Here is a 25879-nt window from a genome sequence, read left to right as displayed (position 1 = left end):
ATTGCTTTCTATATTAAATACTAAACTAGGGGGATTAAACACTGTCACGTGACGTGCAATATATTGCACAATATATATAACATATTCATATCAGGTTCAAAGTAGTACAAGTGTAGTTTCAAAATGGTATTTGTTGTAGAAGCACGGTAAAAACACTTACCATGCTTTTTACCACAGTATTGGTAGTTTTAATGTGATTTTTGTTGTAAATACAGAGTAACCACAACACTTATCATGCTTTTAATGCCTAATAATGTTAAATCCAAAAACTGTAAGGTCAATAAGAACTTCTTTCCTATATATATTTATATATAAACCTATATATTATAAATAATGATATTTTCTTTTCTCTTGTTTTAGCTGAAAAGACAAAAAGGGCCTTTTGGAAATGGATGAAGGAGACAGAAAGCTGCAAAGGCAAATAATTGCAATGGTATGTATGTGTTGCTTTTAACCCTTTATCAAACATTTTATCAAGCATTTGTTAAATAGTCTCACAGTTAATTAAAATTAAAGTCAAATCCTGTACATATTTATCACCTTATTTGTAAATCAGTTGTGCCCCTTCTTGGACAGTTGGACGTCCCACACATAAAAGTTTATATTAATTCCATTGAATTCTTTAAAATGATTACAGATTGGGCCCAAAATGTTCCAATGATACATGATGTCTCTCCGCACCTCATAACTACCTCTGTTTGCAAGAGTGGAAATTATCATTTGACTTGTCACATGACATCAGATATTCGATTATTTTGTCATAATCAAAATAATTGAATATCTAATGTCTATTCAATATCTAATCAGTTACACTGCTGATAATGTCCTGCTTGCATGTGAAACATGTTATTTTTTTATTTATTCTTTTAAATATAAATATAGCTTGCTATTAAAGACATATGTTTAATCATGGAAATGCCCACATATCAGTGAACTTATTACATAAATGCATTTAACATTTAATTATGCAACACTCTTTACAGAAGGAAATCCTACAGTTATGTGTAAATTGACAACTTGAATGTGATGTAATAAATTTACCTTCCTTTCTGTCTTGCAGGATTACTTGCAGATTACTTAGTCCTTCTTTTTAGGATCTCTACAACATCAAACTCAACAGCTCTTTTAAGAGCCGACCCTCACAAGAGCTACTAGTGAGTCGCTGCAAACCTGCCGTGATCAGCCCTTTCCAGGTAAAGTTTCTAGATATTTAAATCAGTATTTACTCATCAAATGCTCTCCTGGATGGTATGGTAAATTAACTTATTTATAACTGTCTCAATTTGTATGTTTTAAGAACAAGAGTAATTGCACACAGAGTAAGTAGAGACTTTCTTGTTTTTCTGTGCAGAGAAGGAAGACCAGTCCTTATATCAAAGCAAGCTCATCGAAGTCCTTTGTTTAGGGTGAGGAAGGAACATGACCATCTCATGCCCAAAGAAGACAGAAGTCCATTGGTATGTCTTGTGTTGAGGCAATGCTGTAATATGTAGTACAGAATTGAATGTTGTTCTCTCAAAGGACTATTAAGTTCTTAAAAAGTTCTTAAAAACTGTTCCTTCTGTTTTTTTTTGTTTGTTTGTTTGTTTGTTTTTTTTAGATAAAAGCAGACAGGGAAGCTTTGGAAGATAATGAGTTAATATAATATAATATAGTATAATAGGAATTAAATAGTAAATGTTCTTTAAATTATGTGTAATACCTAGTTTTTTTGGCTTGAAATAAGGCCTTATACTGCACAGACCTAAAACATTGTATTTGTGTTTTAAAACAGATAGCAAGTGAAGTCACTAACAGAAGATCCTAGAGGAAAAACGACTGATGTGCAGCTACGGAGGAACACAAGAGGCAGAAACTATGCATGGCCATGGCTTCTTCATGAGTACGGTAAGTCCTATGCCTATTCTTAATTCTTGCCTTAAAGTTTTTATTGCAGTATTTTAACAATTTTACATTGTACAGGTTATCACTTGGTTTTTGACCAAATTATGCTCTTGAAACAAGAAACAGAAGAGTATGTTGTCCTGAAAGAAATCAAGGCTCAAAAGAGAGCATGCCTTTCTAAAAGATCTTTTAAAACAGGTTGCTGTTAATATGGGTAAAACAGTTTTTGTTCAGTACTTAGCTTACAGTCTGTGCTGCACTTTTATTATAATATATATATTATGTACTGCTGTTTTGTAAAGTTAAATCAGGAACAGGCAACTCTAGCCCTTTTGCTGTCTCCTTTTTGAGGTGGAGAGTTTACCTCCAACCATAATTGAGCACACCTGAAAATTTGAACCAAAGTCTTCAGGTGTACTTATAGACAGTTGGCAGTTGGGTTTGAGGTTGGAGCTAAATCTGCAGGACCGTGGACGCTGAGGGCCAGAGTAGCCCACCACTGTTTAAATCATGCAGAACATAAGCTGACCTGGCTGTCCATTAAACTACTTAACTTGAATTGTGTGTTTTTTTGTTTTACTTTTAGACCAGGACTGAAGAACGCCTGACAATGGGATGTTAAGACTTCTTCCTCTGGTTGAGAAAAAGCTACAGCACATCAGTGATCACATCTTCTGGTCATCAGTTGTACTGTAGAGTACAACTGAACAAACTGTTTAGAAGAAGAAGAACATGAACATGATAGAGACATGTACAGGGAAGAGCAAGAACCCAGTTCAGCTGTGATAATGAATCTTTATTTTAAACTCAATATCAAATCTGTTTTCTGGATCATAGTTGACTGGATGGGATTCTGTGGCGCTCATTTGTGCAACAGGAGTAAAGTCTGTGAATGGATTATTATGACGTTAACGTATTTTTGAAGACACGTTTTTATTTATCTTGAATCTCATTTGTCTTTATGCAAATTTCAACCTTATGCTGTATCCTCCAATAAAGTGTTGTGTAATAAATTATGGTGAACGTGGTGTTTGGTAGAGTAAATACAATTTAACTAAGCTGAGTTTATTTCATAATTTAAAAAAATGACATATAATTTCCATGATTGTTTTACTTATTAATACATAAATATATATTACATAAATATTTTCGATCTAATTCATGATATTTGGGACAACAATGCACCAAAAGTTGCATATACTTTCATGTTGTGACAAGGATGGCACTTTCCAGAGAAATAAAGGGAAGGAATGTGAATAAAGAGAGGCTGCAGTGGGTTATACTGATACAAACACTTCAAGCAGAGTTGAAGAAGATCGATGTTGATCATTCTGGTACATCTACTACTGCATTCAAAATGACAGCTGGACATTACTGATGTCAGGCATGTGAGGAGCAAGAAGAGGGGGTGATAATGACATTTTGGCACAGTTTCTTATTTTACTGAATAGTGCATTATCCTTGTGTAACAGTAATAGTGAAGTGTAAATATAAATAGTTTTTAGTTTACTGCCAACACTGGCAGCTGGATAATGGCAAGTTGTTGTGGGTTCATCCATTATATTTATTGGTGTTCATACAAAAAAAAAGCAAAGAAATAATCAACTACTATTCAATTAATCAATTATTATTATTATTATTATTCTATTACAACATTTTGTTATAATATTTCCATATTTCATCAGATGGTCTCACAATACCCATCAAAAACCTATACAAGCATGATGTTAGAATGGAAAATGAGGAAATGATAAAATACTCCAATATTTAAATGTGATTCAACAAAGTTTGTTATCCATGATGAGGAGTACACACCTGTGTAGATTTTAATGCCCTTCCACCCCCAAGGGGCCAGTACCGGCCCCTGGAAGAGCAAAAAAATGCACATTTCAAATGGCTGTAACTCAAAGTCCGGTTAGCGTATCAAAGAGAAAATCAACAGGACAACTGCTTATGCTATGATTACTAAATAATGTTGGGCACAGTTTTCAGACATACATGGAAAGCTGGCATAAAGGTTTTTTAATAGTGATTACAGTAAAATATTAAATTTCAGCCTGTCCCTCATATATGTAATAAATGTTTGCACAATAAACATATTTAGATATCGAGTTGTCCATTAAAGATCTTATTATTTTAACATTTATCATTTCTTTACTAAACGTTTTAAACTACATTACCCATATGTCTCTGTCATTCTATCAATGAACGGGAAACATGGCGCTGTAGTTCATTGAGAAGCTAGGGTTAGGGTTGGGATCTCGGTAAAGGAGTAATTTCTCACAACATGGAAACACTTTATAGTTAACTTAATGTATGAGTAACGTAATATTCACACTAAAACAAACTTTGTAAGATAAAGCGCCGTTTTATATGGGTTGAAAGGTAGTCCAATCACAGCGAGTTCTGCGATAGAGTCACAGCCAATCACAACACAGCTGAACAGATGCGTCACGCTTACTTGTCCATTTATGGTAAATGACGACAGATCTCCTTCGGTTCCGGCTGACGAGAAAGATTCCTTAAATATATAATTAATCTAATTAAATATAATAAAAATCACATTTTACAACGAAAGACTCCTTTGTGTTTTAAACTGATGCATAAATATATTTGAAAGAGATATAATTGCATCTACTAAAGTGCTTCTAACATTTACAGTAGATATGTAGTATATTAAAGGTATACATTTAATCACTTATTTATACCATTCTTCACCATTTGAACTCTTGGAATTAAAATAAATATAAATAAAAGCATAATGAATGTACTCGATTTTGTAATCATATTCCAATATTTAGTGTCAAAGACAAATGTAGTCCCCAAACTACTGCACAACAGTATAAAAATCAGTTAATTGTGAGAAAAAAATATATCCAGTTACAGAGGCAATCTATTATAGTGAAATATAACTACACAAATCGATATGATGAAGTATTATTTTTACAAACCAAGAGATGAGATAAAATTCCATGTGAAAATATGTTTCTTTAAAGAATAGGGGGAAAAAAATAACATTTTACATTCTCAACTTTAATACAATATAATATTGTGTTTATTGTTCACTTTTACTGTAACTAAATGAAAGGCAAATTCAAATAGTTAATGTATTTTATAAATGTTAAATGTTTTCAGCAATAAAATGCTTCTATAAAATACATTCATGGGTATGTTACATTTACATTATCCAGGTACTGATATAATGATACCATAGATGTAGTTAAGGTGGACATTTACTATAGTGACACTGTAATAAAAGGTTTAATGAAACAAAATGCAAGACATTTTCAAGTCCATCTAAATGAAGAGGTAACAAACTCACAGAATAATGTCCAGAATGTCAATGTGTCATTTCTGTAATACTCTATATCAGCACCAAACAGAATTAAATAAATATTGATTGTTCTCAGAGGGTTTTCCTGAACACTCTCACTAACTTCAATTGTTCGGACAAACACCTGCTATACACACATGCAGAAATACATATTTGACTATAGTCGCAGCATTACTAGAACTTTTACCAAAACTCCGGATGAGCACTGGTGCTTATTTGATAAAGGCAAGAATATGGAAAAAGATAAATTACTATTTTCAATATTGGTTCTGCACGTTTCAAGGAGATCATAAGGAGGAGTCCACGTGAAGACTTTTAAAAACTGTGACAGAGTGAAGGGTGCACCTCCCTGGACACACCCTAAGCATGACCAAACAACAACACCCAAAGACAGATATGAAGTGGACACCACCAGGAGAATGCAGGGGAAGACATGGAAACGAAGGCCTGAAGAATGTCGGTGTCCCATGGGAAGATGTGGAGAATGTGGTCACAGATTGGATACGTTGGAGGACACTTGTTACCCAATGTGCCCAGCACAGCACTTGATGATGATGTTGTGAGTTCATACATAACCGTAGGATTTCCTTCTGTAAAGAGTGTTGCACAATTAAATGTTAAATGCATTTATGTAATAAGTTCACTGATGTGTGGGCATTTCCATGATTAAAAGTATAGCAAGCTATATTCATATTTTAAAAAATAAAAAATAAAAATAAATAAATAACATGTTTCACATGCAAGCAGGACATTATCAGCAGTGTAACTGATTAGATATTGAATAGACATTAGATATTCAATTATTTTGATTATGACAAAATAATCGAATATCTGATGTCATGTGACAAGTCAAATGATAATTTCCACTCTTGCAAACAGAGGTAGTTATGAGGTGCGGAGAGACATCATGTATCATTGGAACATTTTGGGCCCAATCTGTAATCATTTTAAAGAATTCAATGGAATTAATATAAACTTTTATGTGTGGGACGTCCAACTGTCCAAGAAGGGGCACAACTGATTTACAAATAAGGTGATAAATATGTACAGGATTTGACTTTAATTTTAATTAACTGTGAGACTATTTAACAAATGCTTGATAAAATGTTTGATAAAGGGTTAAAAGCAACACATACATACCATTGCAATTATTTGCCTTTGCAGCTTTCTGTCTCCTTCATCCATTTCCAAAAGGCCCTTTTTGTCTTTTCAGCTAAAACAAGAGAAAAGAAAATATCATTATTTATAATATATAGGTTTATATATAAATATATATAGGAAAGAAGTTCTTATTGACCTTACAGTTTTTGGATTTAACATTATTAGGCATTAAAAGCATGATAAGTGTTGTGGTTACTCTGTATTTACAACAAAAATCACATTAAAACTACCAATACTGTGGTAAAAAGCATGGTAAGTGTTGTTTTTTACCGTGCTTCTACAACAAATACCATTTTGAAACTACACTTGTACTACTTTGAACCTGATATGAATATGTTATATATATTGTGCAATATATTGCACGTCACGTGACAGTGTTTAATCCCCCTAGTTTAGTATTTAATATAGAAAGCAATGAAAAGCAAAACCTCAGCGGAGGTGACAGATATAATGCAGTGACTGAACATGAGGGAGCTAACGTTAATCTGATTAATATCTGCAAACAGAAAAGACATTATATCAAACATTAGAACAGCGTATTTACGACTACTTACCAACATCCAGCACACGCGAACTGATGCCAAATATCGCGATGTGTTCTGAAGGAGATTTCTTCAGCGTGAGAACGGTCAGGAGTGAGAACGGGTTGACATTCACTGAGTGAATATTACGAAAATAGAATATATATTTCTCGCTAAAAATGTAATCAAACCTTATTTTTATGCAGAAACTAACTCAAAATATTGTTCATAGCAACCAAAACGTAGCAGTTTCACATTATTCTGGCGAGATCAGAAAAATCTTTGCAACAACGCGCAAGCGAGTGATTATGTACATTCACTGAGTGAATATTATGAAAATAGAATATATATTTCTCGCTAAAAATGTAATCAAAACTTATTTTTATGCAGAAACTAACTCAAAATATTGTTTTTTTCACTAAAAAGTAGAGAAATGTCCGCCATGTTTTTTGTTCTCACGGCCGGGCTCTCTAAAGTCACGTGACTTGGACGCAAAACAATAGGCAAAAAAAAAATGTAACAGTCATACAATTTAAGGGCCATTATTGTAACCCCTCTACGTTTTGCACTTTGGACCAACGTAGTCAGGATACGTTTTCATATGAGACTGGGTTGCCAGGATTCATAATGATACGCAAAGGCATTAACAAAATAGCATTTTGGGAAAAATCCTGCAAAAAAAAAAAAAAAAAAAACACATTCATTTGACTCTACATGACCCAAGGAATAAGAGGAAAAAACATGTTAATACTCATATTGCTTGTCTTGTGGCTGTACTATTGACTTTCATTGCAAGTACCTCATTGTAACTCGTAAGATTTTTTTAAAGAAAAGTAGGTAATTGAAAATTATTTTTGTGGTAATTACTATTATGTCACAAATGCTCCAGATTGAACTTGTACTGAAACCAGATTATTCCTTGGGGTGACATAAACACTCATTGGCCGTCAACATTCTACACTGTAAATAAGACTGTAGATTAGATTTAACCATATTTCTTTTCATTTTCTTATGTTCTCAGCTCGTCTTCACGAAGTTCATCATCATCATCAAATTGTTCATTGGTGTGTTCAGCTGTGAATGTGAGTCATGTGACTCTCTCCTGGTACAAAGGAAACAGTTTATTGTCCAGCATCAGTGTGTCTGATCTCAGCATCAGTCTCTCTCTACCTCTGGAGGTGGAATATCAGGATAAAAACACCTACAGCTGTGTGCTGAACAATCCCATCAGCAACCAGACTCAACATCTGGACATCACTCACCTCTGTCACACATGTGCAGGTACGACAGCATCGATATACTGTGCGTATATTTACTGGCTTGATCTTTCTTCTGTTGTTGATCAGACATTAATGACTGGCTCTCGTTTCCTCTCCTTTAGGTCCTCCAGTCTCTCTGATAGTGTTGGTCTCTGCTGCTGCTGCTGCTGGATTTCTGTTGATTGTAGTTACAGTCGTGATCTGCTGCATCTGCAGGAAACATGAAAAAACAGGTCAGGAAAGCAAGCAATTAAAGGGTTAGCTCAACAAAAAAATAAAATTCTGTAATTAATTACTCGTTCCACACCCGTAAGACCTTCATTCATCTTAAAAACACAAATTAAGATCCAAGAAAATCAGAGAGGTTTTTTTTATCCCCCAAAGAAAACTAAATTTTTACCATCATTCAAGGTCCAGAAAAGTAGTAAAAACATGGTTAAAATAGTCCACATGACTACAGTAATTAGGGGCCAAGCACCGAAGGTGCTTAGGCACCTATTGTTATTGTTGGCGTTCCGTACGCTTATTATTATTCTTCTTCTTCTTCCGCTCTTGAAGTCTATGGCAGCCCATAGAACCGCTGGCGGGAAAGTTGTGAAATTTGGCACACAGTCAGAGGACAGTCTGACCTTTGTCCATAGCAAATTTGGAGTCTCTAACTCAATCCCTCTAGCGCCACCAGCTGTCCAAAGTTGCACTTATGTTTATGTTAATAACTTTTGAACCATAAGGGCTCTTATTCCTTGGCTCAAGACGAATCGAACGCACCATATGACGTCATGAAAATTTTTCCGCCATTTTGAATTTTCTGAAAAACTTACTTTTTCAAACTCCTCCTAGGCCGTTACTCCGATTTTCATGAAAATTGAATCAGATCATCTTCAGACCATGCTGACAAAAAGTTATGGAATTCAAGTTGATTCCTCAAACCGTTTTCGAAAAACTAACGAACGAATTGTACGTAGTGCTTGCGAAAACAGAAGTAAGGCTGTATCTCCGCAACGCTTTATCGTATTCAGACCAAACTTGGTACATGTCATCACAAGCATGACCTGAGGTACCATGCAGTGTTTCGGCGCAGCGCCACCTACTGGTGCGGAGATATGAAAAATGGGTATTTTTGCTTATAACTTCTGATGGGTTTGTCCAAAAATCATAAATTTGGTCTCGTTGGTTTCGGGGAATCATGCCGAGTCGAATGATATCCAATTTTCCCAATTCGGCCATTTTGGCCGTCGGCCATTTTGAATTTTGTGCTAAAATGCTGTATTTTACGAACGCATTAACGTATCTTTACAAAACTTGGTATGGGTCATCAGCACAATGCCCTGAAGGAGACTGAGAAGTTTCGGCACAGCGCCATCTTGTGGTCAAAAGTTAAAACAAAATGTTACAAAAATGCTAATAACCTTTGACTGTATTCACCTATTGTAATGTCACTGGTCACAGTGGATTCCTTGGGTCATGCTGAGAACATAGATATCAAATTTTCCATAGTCAGCTGAACGTCCTGTCCGCCATATTGTTTTTCTTTAAAAACCTACTTTTTCGAACTCCTCCTAGACCGTTGCTCCGATTGTCACCAAAATTGAACCGTATCATCGTCAGACCATGCTGACAAAAAGTTATGGATTTCAAGTCGATACGTCAAATCGTTTTCATATACTGGAGCAACGAATTTGAGTCATGATGCAAAACCCACTCCTGAAGCTGTATCTCTGCACTGCTTTATCATATTTAGACCAAACTTGGTACATGTCATCACAAGCATGACCTGAGGCATCATGCAGTGTTTCGGCGCAGTGCCACCTACTGGAGTGGAGATATGAAAAATGGCTATTTTTGCTTTTAACTTCTAATGGGTTTGACAAAAAATCATAAATTTGGTCTCTTTAGATTCGAGGCATCATGCCGAGTCGAATGATATCCAATTTTCTCATATGGGCCATTTTGTTCTTCGGCCATTTTGAAATTTGTGCTAAAATGCTGTATTTTGTGAATGCATTTGTGTATCGTTACGAAACTCGGTATGGGTCATCAGGACAATGCCCTGAAAGTGCTTGAGAAGTTTCAGACCAGCACCACCTTGTGGCCAAAAGTTATAACAAAATGTACAAAAATGTTAATAACTTTTGACTGCATTCACCAATTGAAATGAAACTGGTCTCAGTAGATTCTTTGGGTCATGCTGAGAACATAGATATCAAATTTGCCATAGTCAGCTAAACTTCCTTTCCCCCATATTGTTTTTCTTTAAAAACCTACTTTTTCGAACTCCTCCTAGACCGTTGCTCCGATTTTCACCAAAATTGAACCGTGTCATCTTCAGACGATGCCGACAAAAAGTTATGGATTTCAAGTCGATATGTCAAACCGTTTTTGTATAAATCTTCAGTGCTTTGACATATTGACACCGAACTTTGCAAGTGTCATTGTCACCTCACTCTGACCATACCACAACAATTTGGACACAGCGCCACCTATTGGTCGAAAGTGATGAAGCAGTAAATCCTCATTTTTGATCATTTTTCAGCTCTTTCACATAAAATGATCTTAATAGGTCTTTAATTGTTCACTGCTGCAGTTAGCCTGATGCTCCCAGTCGTGTTGGCTTGCTTCTTGTGCCGTTTTTGTGCTTGGCCCCGTAATTGCTGCTTGCAGCTATATTTCAACCTTAATGTTATAAAGTGACGAGAATACTTTCTGTGCGCAAAAACAAAACAAAAATAACAACTTTATTTAACATTTTCTTCTCTCCTGTGTCATTCTCCCACACTGTTTACATTGTATAGATGGTGCAGTGCTTCCGTGTTATACGTCCACCTGCCAACTCAGTATTGGCCGACGCTGTTCACATGATCAGCACAAAGCATGCGTGTGATGCTGATGCAGAAGCCAGCCAATAATGAGTCAGCGTTCTGACATATAACCTGAAAGTGCTGGACAGTGTCTATAACTTAACAGCATAGGAGAATGACAGGGAAGAGAAGAAAGTTTTGAATAAATTAGTTATTTTTGTTTTGTTTGTTTTTTTTTATGCACAAAGAGTATTCTTGTCGCTTCATAACATTAAAGCTGCAGTCAGTAGCATTTTTTGGTTAAAAATGATCCAAAATCATCGAGCAAGTATAACCAGCCAGTGTTCAAAACTATCTCCTTACCTTAGTCCGATTCACAGCGGTAAGCTTATAATATTGTGTTCTAATTCGAGTGGTACTGGAGGTTTCCATAGGAAATTCAAGCCTACTGCCGCTTGTCTTTGCGTCATTATTTCCGGTGAAAATTCTTATTATATTATCTTATTAAGAATATTATATCGTCGCTGTCCGATGAAAACCACGTATGTCCATTTTGCCGATTTTGAGATTTTTCGACGGATTGAATGTCCAGGTTCATTTCTGTATACAGTATGCTTCACATATCTAAATGGCCAATGAAAAGTTGTGAAATCATGTCATCTGATTTTCACGTATATCCATTTGGTGTCAAAGCTGTCAATCACGCCGCGTATCTCCCGCCCTGTGGAAGCATCTCGCTGGTCTCGTGAAGTTTCATCGAAGCTCAGCACTGGATAGCCGAATAACACTGTGAGGTTACATTGCCAAATAAACATAGCCTGGTGAGACAATGACTTTCCTTTATCGAGGTAAACGTTTCCCCCCTGATGCCAGACGTACGTCTAGGAGTGACATAATTACGGTAGGACTGTGCAAACAAAGTATCTGTCTAGCATTACCATGTCAGTGTATTGATTCATTGTCCCTTCATAGTTTGCAAGAGACATTCAATAAATTTATAATTAATATTAAATAAACTAAGCGTATTTAATAAACTAAGACGTAGGCTATTTAATAAACTGAGCGTATTCATCTGTCAATATGAAACGCGACTTGGCCATTCTAATTAATGATCGGAAGAACGCGTATCGACCACCGTTACTGTAAAATATGCACGTATGTCCATTTAAACTCAATTTTGGTCAAATGTGGATTATATCATTACACTGGCAAGAATATGGTTACATGTAAAGATGCCGTACCAAGTATGACAACGCTACATTCAACTGCTTTTGAAATACGGTGTTTTTTTCACTTCCTGAAAAGTAACCGTTTTGGACATACGTGAGTTTCATCGGGCAGCAACGATATTATATTCTTAAGTTTGGAACGACATGAGGGTGAGTAATTAATGACAGAAATTTCATGTTTTGGGTGAACTAACCCTTTACCGCAAATGTTGATTTATTTTTTTCAAAGCACAAATTTTCATATGAGATTTAAAATTATGTTTTAACACGTGATTATTTATACAGTCCAGACCCTGGAGGAAAACACTGATTCAGCAGTGTGTAATCCAACAACACCAAAAACAGTAAGATCATTTATGATTAAGTTGTAGTCAGTCAGGCTGAATGAAGCTTGTTGATTGAAGTGTGTGCAGTATGCATCAGACAGTTGGTGAACAGATGTGGCAGATGTGGATCTTGGTCATTATTTCCTTCAGTAAGGGAGGCTCAAAAGTGTTTTCATGCTATTTACACTAAGTGTATGTACTGTCTGAAACTCACTAAAACACAATGTTTCCATTCTGCAGACCAATACATTAATTTGCATGAATCAATTTATTAGCACACACAATTATTTTTTTACCCAATAACAATAAAATATTAAAATTACTAGTGAATTATTATTATTATATTTAATAATTAGTTACACATGTACTGCATTGCCTTGTTTTTTCATCATCAAAGTAGTGCACATATAATAATAATTTGTAGCATATTATATGTTTATACACAGCAAAAACAGACCAAAATTCTAGAATCATCAGTAATCTTGATAATGTGGTGAACATCTATATGGCTGTTAATGAATGGGATGTTAAATATTATTTTTACTTTAATAAGATTTTCCTATAAAAGACGCAAGAATTAACTCTATGATTCCTGTTCTTTCCAAAAACAAAGCACTTGAATACAATAAGCTCATAATCTTCAGAAGTGGGAAGTAGGAAATTTCCAATAGTACTTGAAGGCAGTGGGGTGCTTTTATGTCATGTAATTAATATGTAATTAACATGACATACAATTAATATAACGTCACCTGTTATCTTGAGACTACAGTTATTTAGGCATAGCCTGAGCACAGCATTAATCCACAGATACAAGGTACAGTGACTGCTGGCGATGAAACAAGAGATCAATATCATGAAAATGAGCAGCGATACTCAAGGGGTTGAAGATGCCTGATGCAGTTGAAGTGTATAAAGTTTGAAAACGCAATGTAGGCTATAGACTTTTTGTAATTATTAGCTAAAAAATTATTTTACAGACACTGTAATGAGGTCTTGTTTTAACGGCTTGTCTGCAATTCATTTTTCATTTTCACTCAGGTTGCATCAGCAGGTTCCTGACTGAGTTTGTGTTTCCTTTCAGAGATTCCTTAGAAAGAAAGAGGCAGTGTATGAAAATGTCCCTGAAAATTGATCAAATACTGGAATTGATGTCAGAGCTCATACGGTCCCTGACTCACAACTTTTGGTTGTCTTCAGAATTTCTCTATTTTGCTTTTGCTCTTTGTATTACATTGCTTGATCACACTTTTTTTTTTTTTTTTTTTGGTCATTGTTATGTCTGAAATGTTGTTGCTCCATATTAGTACTGTAATTTAGTGGTTCACAACAGTACAGCATTCAGAAACTAAAATAAACGTTCTGTTTGTAGCTTAACATCACATGGAAATATACTACATTTTTTTTGGTAACACTTTACAATAAGGTTCATTTGTTAACATCAGTTAATGTATTAACTAATTTGTACTTGACTGATGTTATCATAATGTTGAATGAGAATGTTCTCACAACAACGTTCTTGTAACATCTTTATCACGTTATTTGTACTTGACTGATGTTCTCGTTCTCGTTGAGTGAAAACGTTCTTACACTCTCAGAAAATAAAGTACATAATTGTACCTTTAGGGGTACAATGGCGTGTCACTGGGGCTGTACCCTCAAGGGTACAGTTTTTGTACCCTTGGCATAGGGTACAAATTTGTACCTTTGTGATTTGTACCTTAAGAGACCAGTTTTGTACCTTTGGTGACAATTTTGTACCTTTATTTAACAGTACAAAAATTGACCCTTCAAAAAGGGTACAAAATTGGCAAAATTTTTCTTTTCTCCCAGTGTGTTTAAGATTTTAATTCAAAATGCCTGATCTGTTGCATGAAATACTGTTGTTAAAATAACTTAATAATGAATGAACAACCACTTTCAGTCAGTGATGGGATTAGATTTTATTATTTATGGTGTAAACTCTATCACCAGACTGCTCTTATCTGATGTCTTATTTGTATAAAATTATAAGTTTTTGTGAATACAAAGTGTTGAACATAATCTTAACATAGAGACCAAGAGCAACTGCCCAACTAAAGGAAGCACTGATCACCATAATGGTAACCAAATATTTTCAATCAAACCTCTGTTAATTCTCAAAAAGAACTTAACTGTTAATGATAATAATAATAATTATTATTATAATATCAAAATACTTAGAAATTATTGTTAATGTAATTCATTTTTTCCAGGAGTTCATTGCTTCTACCTTCAGTTAAACTGCTAACAGTGATAGAATATTTATTCTAAATTATTACAATATTTGCTAACTGCATTCTTAAATTGTAATGTTGACATGCATTCTCTGTAAAACTGCTTTGAAATGATATGTTTCATGAAAAGCGCTATACAAATAAATGTGAATTGAATTGAATAGAAATACATTAGGGGTCAATCACCTTCAGAGTCAGTCACATGCTCTGTTTAATCTACTTAACATTTGTCTACTTGTTTTAGATTTATCATGCATGCAGTTTTTATTTTAATTAACACTCTCAGAAAATAAAGTACATAATTGTACCTTTAGAGGTACAATAACTTGTCACTGGGGCTGTACCCTCAAGGGTACAATTTGTACCCTTGTGATTTGTACCTTAAGAGACCAGTTTTGTACCTTTGGTGACAATTTTGTACCTTTATTTAACAGTACAAAAATTGACCCTTCAAAAAGGGTACAAAATTGGCTTTGACAATTTGTACGATCATTGACTATAATGATATATATATATATATATATATATATATATATATATATATATATTTTACACACACACACACACACACACACACACACACACATTGAATTAAAATCAGAATTTATTAAATACTTTTCATTTTCACATTTTACAACATTTCTTTTTAAACACATTTGAAGAGTTTATTTGCAAAAACAGATAACTCCATTTTTGTGAATTCTCACAAATCATGTTTTTTTTATTGTGCATTCCAAGTAATAACAATCAAACTGCAGTTGGGCTGTTTTGATTAAGTAATGATAACTCTAAAAAATACATGTAAATTAAAAAATTAAAATTCATTGAAAGTATGTTTTATATATATATTAAAAGTTTGTTTTTTGGCAAAAGCAGATAACTCCACATTTCATGTTTCATAGTTAAACAAAACCCAAGTAATTGCATTTAAAACACTCTCAAACACACATGTGCACACAAACGCACACACACACCCACCCACCCACGCGCACACACACACACACACACACACACAAACAGATCGGCACACACACACACACACACGCTCTCTCTCGCTCTCTCTCTCTCTCTCTCAATCAAACACACACACACACACACACACAGATCGGCACACAAGTACACACACACGCACTCATCCACACACGCACGTGCGCGCGCGCGCACGCACACACACACACACACACACACAAGCAAAAGGACAACCAATTTTTCAGCATGTAAGTCGTGTATGGTGTACAAGGACTTACAGGAGTCGAAATCATAAATCCTCGATCACTTTTAGTGAGCTTTGATAAAACTTCCCTCAGCTAGCGCGTCTTTTTGAAGTGACTAGAAGCCTTGTCACCTGACCTGAATACTGCGTGCTGATTCGCTAAAACGGACTTATCGGTTTCTGTCTGTACACAAACAAGGGCGCTTGTCGGCTTCTGCTGTAAAACGTGAACTTGCATGCCTGAAAGTGGGCAAAACCGGCTCTTCTGACAAAATGGATTTAGGGTACAGAACGTGCTATATATGGAGAATAATGCACAGCACTTAGTTCATTTTTTTAAAAAATGGCGTTTATCGGTTTTTGCAAATGAACTCTTCATTTTTAAATATTCCATATGAGTCCATCTTACCGGGTGTTAAAAAGTAACACTGAAGCAGTGTTAAAGTTAATGAGATAATTGATTGATGATTGAGTGATGATTGACAATTAGTGGAGACACCTGATGATAATAAGCAGAATCATTGAAGAAACAACAAGAGAAAAAGAGAGAGACACAACAACTACAACTGACTTCCAGCCATTAAACATTATTACACTTATTATTAACCAGTTTGATTTGATTTCTGTCATACATCAACAAAAGTTCTTACTGAGAATTAACAGATTAACTTGATGTCTGTGTGTGTTTAAACACAGATGCTTATGGAAGTAAATTAATGCCAAATGTTTTTGAAATAAAAAGCTTGTTGAATTGCTCTAACTGAAAAAAAATATGCATTACATTAGCTGTACTTGCATTTAGATGCACTGTATTTTTAAGGCTTGCATTTTTATGGGATGAAATTCAACACAGTCGTATATTTAAGCTGTGAATATTTCAATTAAAAATATTTCACACACATTTTCATTATCAAAAATTAAATAATTCATATTCACATTTCAAATTTCACTTCCAAGATATTTATTCTGTTTAAAAATACAACCTATAAAATTCGACTAGCAATTTTCAGTCCATTTTATTTCACTTTACAAATTCGCTTCCACAAATTCAGTGGCTCAAATTCGGCAGAAAATTCAACATTTCACATCCGGGAACTGCAGGAAGAGCAGTAGAGTGCCGATGCATCATCTCTATCTGCTGTTAGTCTTCTTCACCAGCAGGTGCCGCTAGCGGCTGTTTAGGAAGACCAAAGCAACGCTAGTAAGTCATTCATTCATAAAAACGGATTTACAGAATTAGAGCAAGCGGTAAGTGAATGTGTGATGATTATCAGGGCCAGTATAAATGCAGAAAAGCTGATAAAGACACAAAAGCTGCATTTATGTTTAATTCAGTGTATTTACGCTTACTTTCCCTGTGTAGCTACAGTTTTCTCTACAGTGAACAAGATAACGTTATTGCCCGATGCTGGTGTATAGATCAAACGTTAAATCTGAGATAGACATATATTTCTCTCTGTTGTTTAGTTTCCTTAACTTTGTATCGCAGCGCTGTGTTGTAATACTAGGGCTTCCCTCATCCGTTATAGCTGCCATCAGGACATATAAACTCTTAACACAGCTTAATGGACTCGTACAGTGATATAAAAGACCAAACTCGCACCTCATTTGTGATGTAGGTTAGACTATATAGGCTCCAAGAAAGCAGATACTGGCATAAAGTTGATTTGACGCTGAACGTTTGATTATGATATTCGCAAATTTAGGGACCGTCTCTAAAGTTACGACATTCTGTATTCACGTTTCTACCTTCTACCAAACTCTTGTAGACACACATGCACATATACATATTCAAACACACCCCACTCAAAGTACATGCATATATACTATTTTTTTTTTTTTTTTTACACGTTCATCACACAATTTTTTTTTTACTTTGTTCATTTTTTATTTTACCTGATCATATATTATCCTGCTTATACAAATTTTAAATTAAATTTAGAAATAAAATTAACTAAGTAGAACTAATTGTGTGATGAATGTGTAAAAAAAAGAAAAAGTATATGTGCATGTACTTTGAGTTGAGTGTGTTTGAATATGTGTGTGTGTGTGTGTGTGTGTGAGAGAGAGAGAGAGAGAGAGAGAGAGAGAGAGAAGGGTGCATCACTCTTCGACCTGGCACCTATAGATGAACACTTCACAGGTAGTTTTGGTGATTGTAAATCATTCTCATCAAATGCTATTGAGCTTTAAATTATGGCATTTTTTTGTATGATCCAATACAGTAGTGAAATACATAGCAATCTTTACATATTACTTGACAGTTTATTTGGAAACACTTTACAGTAAGGTTCATAATGTATTAACTAATGTGAACTATCCATGAGCAACACATTTGTTGTTGTATTTGTTAATCTTTGTTAACGTTAATAAAAATACAGCAGTTCATTGTTCATGTTACTTCACTGTGCATTAACTAAAGTTGACAAATACAACTCTTGATTTTAATAATGTATTAGTAAATGCTGGAATTAACTTTAACAAAGATTAGTAAGTGCTGTAGAAGTGCAGTTCATTGTTCGTTCATATCAACTATTTAATATAAAGTGTTACCTTTTATTTTAATAAACATCAAAAATCTAAAAGGTTTGCATTATACCTGACACCTAGATGAACAATTTACAGTTGGTTTTGTGACTAAGTCATTCTCTTTAAATGCTATTGAAGGTAGAAACGTGAATACATAATGTTGTAACTTTAGAGACAGTCCCTAAATTTGCGAATATCATAATCAAACGTTCAGCGTCAAATCAACTTAATGCCAGTATCTGCTTTCTTGGAGCCTATATAGTCTAACCTACATCACAAATGAGGTGCGAGTTTGGTCTTTTATATCACTGTACGAGTCCATTAAGCTGTGTTAAGAGTTTATATGTCCTGATGGCAGCTATGACGGATGAGGGAAGCCCTAGTATTACAACACAGCGCTGCGATATAAAGTTAAGGAAACTAAACAACAGAGAGAAATATATGTCTATCTCAGATTTAACGTTTGATCTATACACCAGCATCGGGCAATAACGTTATCTTGTTCACTGGAGAGAAAGCTGTAGCTACACTGGGAAAGTAAGCGTAAATACACTGAATTAAACATAAATGCAGCTTTTGTGTCTTTATCAGCTTTTCTGCATTTATACTGGCCCTGATAATCATCACACATTCACTTACCGCTTGCTCCATTTCTGTAAATCTGTTTTTATGAATGAATGACTTACTAGCCGTGATCTCGTCTTAAACAGCCGCTAGCGGCACCTGCTGGTGAAGAAGACCAACAGCAGATAGAGATGATGCATCGGCACTCTACTGCTCTTCCTGCAGTTCCCGGATGTGAAATGTTGAATTTTCTGCCGAATTTGAGCCACTGAATTTGTGGAAGCGAATTTGTAAAGCGAAATAAAATGGACTGAAAATTGCTAGTTGAATTTTATAGGTTGTATTTTTAAACATGAATGAATATTTTGGAAGTGAAATCTAAAAGGTGAATATGAATTATTGAATTTTTAATAATGAAAATGTGTGTGAAATATTTTTAATTGAAATATTCACAGCCTAAATATACGACCATGTTGAATTTCAGCCCATAAAAATGCAAGCCTTAAAAATACAGTGCATCTAAATGCAAGTACAGCTAATGTAATGCATATTTTTTTCAAATAGTGCAATTCAACAAGCTTTTTATTTCAAAAACATTTGGCATTATTTTACTTCCATAGATGCTTCAGTGCATAATCTATTCTTTAAAAAAAAGTAATACTGCTGTTGGATCTCAAGCTGTAAAATCACATGACTACAATCATTAATACTAAAACTACACATCAAGCATACGGTCAGAGATTTAGACTCTAATAGACATCAGGCCATCGCATGATGGTTATATCATCATCAAATCCTATTTTCTCTGACCATAACAAATGTGCTTTACAAACACAAAGTTGGAGCAATCAGAGACAAATTAATAATAAAAGGTAAAGAGTCAAGAGCCCAACTAAAGCAAACGCTGACCTCTTTCATGGTGACTTGAAATGAAACATTCCATAAAACATTAATTAACACCTTTTTTTCTCTCTTTCCTTCAATGATTCTGCTTATTATCATCAGGTGTCTCCACTAATTGTCAATCATCACTCAATCATCAAACTTTAACACTGCTTCAGTGTTACTTTTTAACACCTGGCAAGATGGACAGCCTCTGCTAAGCCATTTTTTTTTTTTTTTTTTTTTTTTTGTAAAAGTTGTTGTTTAAAGATTTTAATGAAATATCTTTAAAATCTTTAAACAACAAATCTATATATCATTAAAATCTTTAATGATATATATCATTTATATTATTTATCAAAATCTTTAAACAAACTTTTACAAAAAAAAAAAAAAAAGGCTTAGCAGAGGCTGTCTCTTGATATTGTACCTTAACCTTTAAAAGAAACGGTACATATATGTACCTTTTAATGCTTGGGAACATGTTTGTACCTTTTTGAGGGTCAACTGAAGTTGCACCGAAGAAAGCCCAGGCCAAAACGGATCGATCGCGTTCAAGTTCAAGTTCAAGTGACGGTTATTTCAAACGACTGTTGTGAGAAAATTCCAGAACAACAGCGGGGGCGGGGAAGGGGCGTTAACCCAGAACATGGGTTACTCTTTGAAAAATAACCCAGAAACCTAAACAACCCAGGAACTGGGTCAAAATATTAGCCCTATAACCCAGAAAATGATTACTCTCAGAAAAAATAACCCATAATTTTAACCCAACACAAATAACCCAGAAAATGGGTTAAAGAAATAACCCAGGAGTTTTTAGAGTGCACCCACTGAAGCGGTGTTAAAGTTAATGAGATAATTAAGTGATTAATTGAGTGATGATTGAGCATTATTGAAGACACCTGATGATAACAAGCAGAATCACCAAAGGAGAAAATCACAATTTTAAATCACCCTCACAGAGATCAGGGTTTGCTTTAGTTGAGCTCTTGACCCTTGACCTATTTTATAGTATGTTAGAGAAAAGACAATCAGGTGGTGTTGGTTATGTTTTCACATAATCATTATTTGATCTGAATCACTTTAGAGCCCAATGTAGCTGATGCTGATAGGTCAGCTGTGGGTTACATGACATTATTGATTTTCAGGTTAATGTTTAGTTTTCATGATCTGATTTAAATATGTATTTCTATATATGCGAGTCAACTTCATAATTCCCACTAGGGCTGGGCGATATATCGAATGCTTTTGTCACGCGCATTTCGTCAGTAAAGCCGGTTCCCTGATTGCCGCTAAATCGCCATCACCTGCTTTCAAATGGAGCGGCATTTAATAGACAGAGCCGTAGACCACTGATAAGCCACGCAATATCGCGTTCAATATCGAAGGCGATACATCTGCGATATGAACGCGATATTGCGTGGCTTATCAGTGATCTACGGCTCTGTCTATTAAATGCCGCTCCATTTGAAAGCAGGTGATGGCGATTTAGCGGCAATCAGGGAACCGGCTTTACTGACGAAATGCGCGTGACAATCGCATGCGATATATCGCCCAGCCCTAATTCCCACTGAGCAAATTACGTCCAGAAGACGTCTTTTTGAGGTCTTGTCTCAGGTTGAAAAGACGTCCACTGAGGGGCCAGAATGAAAGTTTTTATGATGTCTTTTTTTGACATCTTCTGGACATCCAATATAGACGAACACGCAGAATCACCAAAGGAGAAAAATCACAATTTTTAAGCCACCATCATGGAGATGAGTGTTTGCTTTAGTTGGGCTCTTGACCCTTGCCTTATTAATATTAGATTTTGTTTGGGCAGTTAACTGAGTCATAACAGCCAGACAAGTAAAGAGACATGATCAAGTGTTGGTTATGTTTTTACATAAACATTATTTGATCTGAATCACTGAACTCATTTAGAGCCCAATCTCTGAGTTAGATTTACGTTATTGATTACATCAGAACTGTGATTCTACAGCAGAAGATCAGCTTTTACAATATGATTCAAATGATTTCAGAAAAGGTGTGTTGAACAAAAAAAAAAGTATTCATTTTAGGCACACACAGACATCAAGAATCAGCCCGTGAATCTCAACAGTGGTGACCATCAAAAAGCATGTTGCAGTGCATTCTGGGAGCCACCAATTAAAATTCATCCATGGCTCCCATCATGCATTGCTGCATGAATAAATTATGAGCTGAATTGTCTTAGTAATTTCTTTTTTTTTTTTTTTTGCTGTTTTTATGTGAATTTTTAGTAGTTGATCGGTTTATCAGAATATGTTGCTTGTCACCATTGTTGAGATTCATACGCTGATTCTTGATGACTGTGTGTGCCTAAAAGAAGAACAACTTTTAAGAAATCTTTTGGATTATTTTGATAAAGCTGTTTCTCTGCTGTAGAATAACAGTGTTTCTGTGATCAATAATGTAAATCTAACTCAGAGATTGGGCTCTAAATGAGTTCAGTGATTCAGATCAAATAATGTTTATGTAAAAACATAACCAACAACACCTGATCATCTTTTAACTTTGTTTGTCTGGTTGGTTTTAATGCAGTTAAAACTGCCCAAACAAAATCTAATACTGAAAAGGCAAGGGTCAAGACCTCAACTAAAACAAACCCTGACCTCGATGATGGTAACTTAAAAATTGTGATTTTCTCCTTTGGTGATTCTGCTTTTTATCATCAGGTGTCTTCAATAATGCTCAATCATCACTCAATTTATCACTTAATTATCTCATTAATGCTTCAGTGGATGAGATAAAAATATGGCAGGACTTTTACTTTCTGACCCCTGGAATGTCCACCTCTGCGTATGAGGTACTCTTCTGAGTGAGTGCTAACGTTGTACATTTTCTGTCGCTGCTTGTGGAGATTAAAGAGTTCAGTCTCTCGGGAATTATTGTCTTTTGTGTTCATTCGGCACAACACCACAATAATCCACATGTAAAACTATGTGCAGCACACGTTATGGTAAGAGGCGTGACCTTTCCGGGCAAGGAGCGCTAAGCTGCTGTCGAATCACAACACAGGAACCGCTGGCACAATCAGAACTCGTTACGTATTTCTGAAGGAGGGACTTCATAGAACAAGGAAGTCATCAGCCCGTTTTTATGACAGTGGAAACAGCGGTATACAGATAAGTAAATTATGTGAAAAATACTGTGTTTTTTTAAACGCGAAACATGAACACATGTTATATTGCACACTATAAACACAATCAAAGCTTCAAAAAACCACGAAAAACGGGACCTTTAAAATGGCCCTCCGAGGTGTCAATCACAGAAATGGCCCCCAGCCAATTTGAGTTTGAGACCCCTGCTCTAAAGACTCAAAAGTAATTTTTATTGTTGTAATCATGATTTCATAATATTTAGGTATGAATCCAAATGGAAAAACATTCAGTTAGTCAAATAGCAAACAGTGGAGCTCTGCAGCCATATACTGGATAAAGAGATAATTTTTTACTTTTAAAACTGCATTTTTCAAAAGATGGGCAAAAATCTGCATTAACTATGTCAAATTATCCATGTTATCCCCATGAATGAAAGTTACAAATGTGGGACATTTATAAAGTGAATTTTACATGAAAAGCTGTTTTTGTATAAAAACCTATTTTTAAAAAATATTTTTTAATTTATTTATATAAATCATAAATCCTCCAAAAGCTGCACAAATTTGGAGGAAAAAACATTAATAAACAGAGAAAAATTACATTTGTTTAAAACAAACAAACAAACAATTATTTTGTTTTATTCTTTATTGTGTACATATATTGCACACACATGTTCCCATATTAATGTGAATGTATTGTACACACATATATACACACATTCATGGAATGAGTTACAATCAGTGATTACAACAAACTTCTAGTTCCCAGCATGCTTTGCTTTTGACTGTTAAAGGAGAGTAAATGTTAGAGTTATTTCATGTGTTTTGCTGTGTTTTGAAATGTGTTACATAAAATATTTTACCATATATGTTTATACCTTATGAGTAAATATATCTGTAATGTTATGCATGCAGGACCATATCTGGTCACATATAAATCTATATGTTATGAAGTATATTACTGAATATAAAATTACATACATTATGATATATTAGTAAGTATATTATCACATATTTTCAATATATGAAAAGCGGCAATTCCTTATGTATTATTCAATATATTGTAATATATTTACACAATATATTTTTCTGTATATTTTCAATTAAATCATGTATATATTAATCATTCATATGTAGGGAAATATATTTTCTTTTCATGAGGTGGGTCAACAGTTGTGGGAGGATTCAAACAGATCAGATGAACTTGAGTGTCTCTCAGAGTAAAGTCTTTTTGGGTCAGGCACTTCGCTAAACAAAATGTTTCACATGTTCGTTTTGTTCTGTTTGTGCTGCTGGACTAGTAAGTTATAAAAACATTTTAATTTCGTTCCACTTCACTGATAAAATAATACATAATATATAAATAATAATAATAATAATAATAATAATAATAATAATGTTGATTTGGTTCAGATTAGTTTTGAGGATTTGCATTTAATGTTCTTCCCAGATTAAATAAAACAGATATTATTGTGAGACTTGGCAGAGCAAAATAAACATGAAGTGACAGGCAGATAACACCTTAAATATTAAATGACTAGTTCCAGAGGTGGAAAGTCCAGGGGTCAGAAAGTAAAAGTCCTGCCATATTTTTTTTTCCACCCACTGAAGCGGTGTTAAAGTTAATGAGATAATTAAGTGATTAATTGAATGATGATTGACTCTTATTGAAGACACCTGATGATAACAAGCAGAATCACCAAAGGAGAAAATCACAATTTTTAAGTTAACATCATCGAGGTCAGGGTTTGCTTTAGTTGAGCTCTTGACCCTTCACTTTTTAATATTAGATTTTGTTTGGGCAGATTTAACTGCATTAAAACCAACCAGACAAGCAAAATTAAAAGATGATCAGGTGTTGGTTATGTTTTCTCATAATCATTATTTGATCTGAATCACTGAACTCATTTAGAGCTCAATCTCTGAGTTAGTTTTACATTATTGATTACAGCAGAACTGTGATTCTACAGCAGAAGATCCAGTTTTTTTCAAAATAATTCAAAGGTTTCATCAAAAGTTCTTCTTTAAAAAAAAAAAAAAGCTCTCATTTAGACACACAGAGATCAAGAATCAGTCTGTGAATCTCAACAGTGGTGAGAATAATAAAGAATGTTGCAATGCATTCTGGGTGCCACCAATGAAAACTCATCCTTGGCTCCCATCATGCATTGCTGCATGAATAAATTTTGAGCTTAATTGTTTTAGTAATTTTCTTTATTCTCACTATTTTATTTTTTGCTGTTTTTTATGTGACTTTTTAGTAGCTTGTTTTCTAATGTTCAGAATTGATCTGTTGATCAGAATATGTTGCTTGTCACCGTCGTTGAGATTCACAGGATGATTCTTGATGTCTGTGTGTGCCTAACAGAAAGATTTTTTTTTTTTTTTGATCAGAACATCTTTTGAGAAATCCTTCTGGTTATATTGATAAAGCTGATCTTGTGCTGTAGAATCACAGTGCTGCTGTAATCAATAATGTAAATCTAACTCAGAGATTGGGCTCTAAATGAGTTCAGTGATTCAGATCAAATAATGATTATGTGAAAACATAACCAACAACACCTGATCATCTTTTCTCTTTGCTTGTCTGGCTGTTATAACTCAGTTACAACAGCCCAAACAAAATCTAATATTAAAAAGTCAAGGGTCAAGAGCTCAACTAAAACAAACCCTGACCTCGATGATGGTAACTTAAAAATTGTGATTTTCTCCTTTGGTGATTCTGCTTGTTATCATCAGGTGTCTTCAATAATGCTCAATCATCACTCAATTAATTTCTCATTAACTTTAAAACTGCTTCATTGGG

The 25879-nt window shown here is 34.6% G+C and overlaps 1 long non-coding RNA gene across 1 annotated transcript; it reads left to right on the top strand.

Moving 5' to 3' along the window:
- The first annotated feature begins 233 nt into the window (after positions 1–233).
- Positions 234–2740, top strand: LOC137029260 (uncharacterized). The gene is made up of 5 exons (XR_010896266.1): positions 234–433; positions 1061–1193; positions 1352–1457; positions 1775–1887; positions 2471–2740. It is a non-coding gene; the product is annotated as an uncharacterized lncRNA (long non-coding RNA).
- The last annotated feature ends 23139 nt before the right edge of the window (positions 2741–25879 follow it).

This window comes from Chanodichthys erythropterus, chromosome 10, assembly GCF_024489055.1.
Source record: "Chanodichthys erythropterus isolate Z2021 chromosome 10, ASM2448905v1, whole genome shotgun sequence".
In the NCBI taxonomy this organism is placed as follows: Eukaryota; Metazoa; Chordata; class Actinopteri; order Cypriniformes; family Xenocyprididae; genus Chanodichthys; species Chanodichthys erythropterus.
The sequence above is the reverse complement of the archived record's forward strand: the minus strand, read 5'-3'. Positions and strand labels throughout refer to the sequence as shown.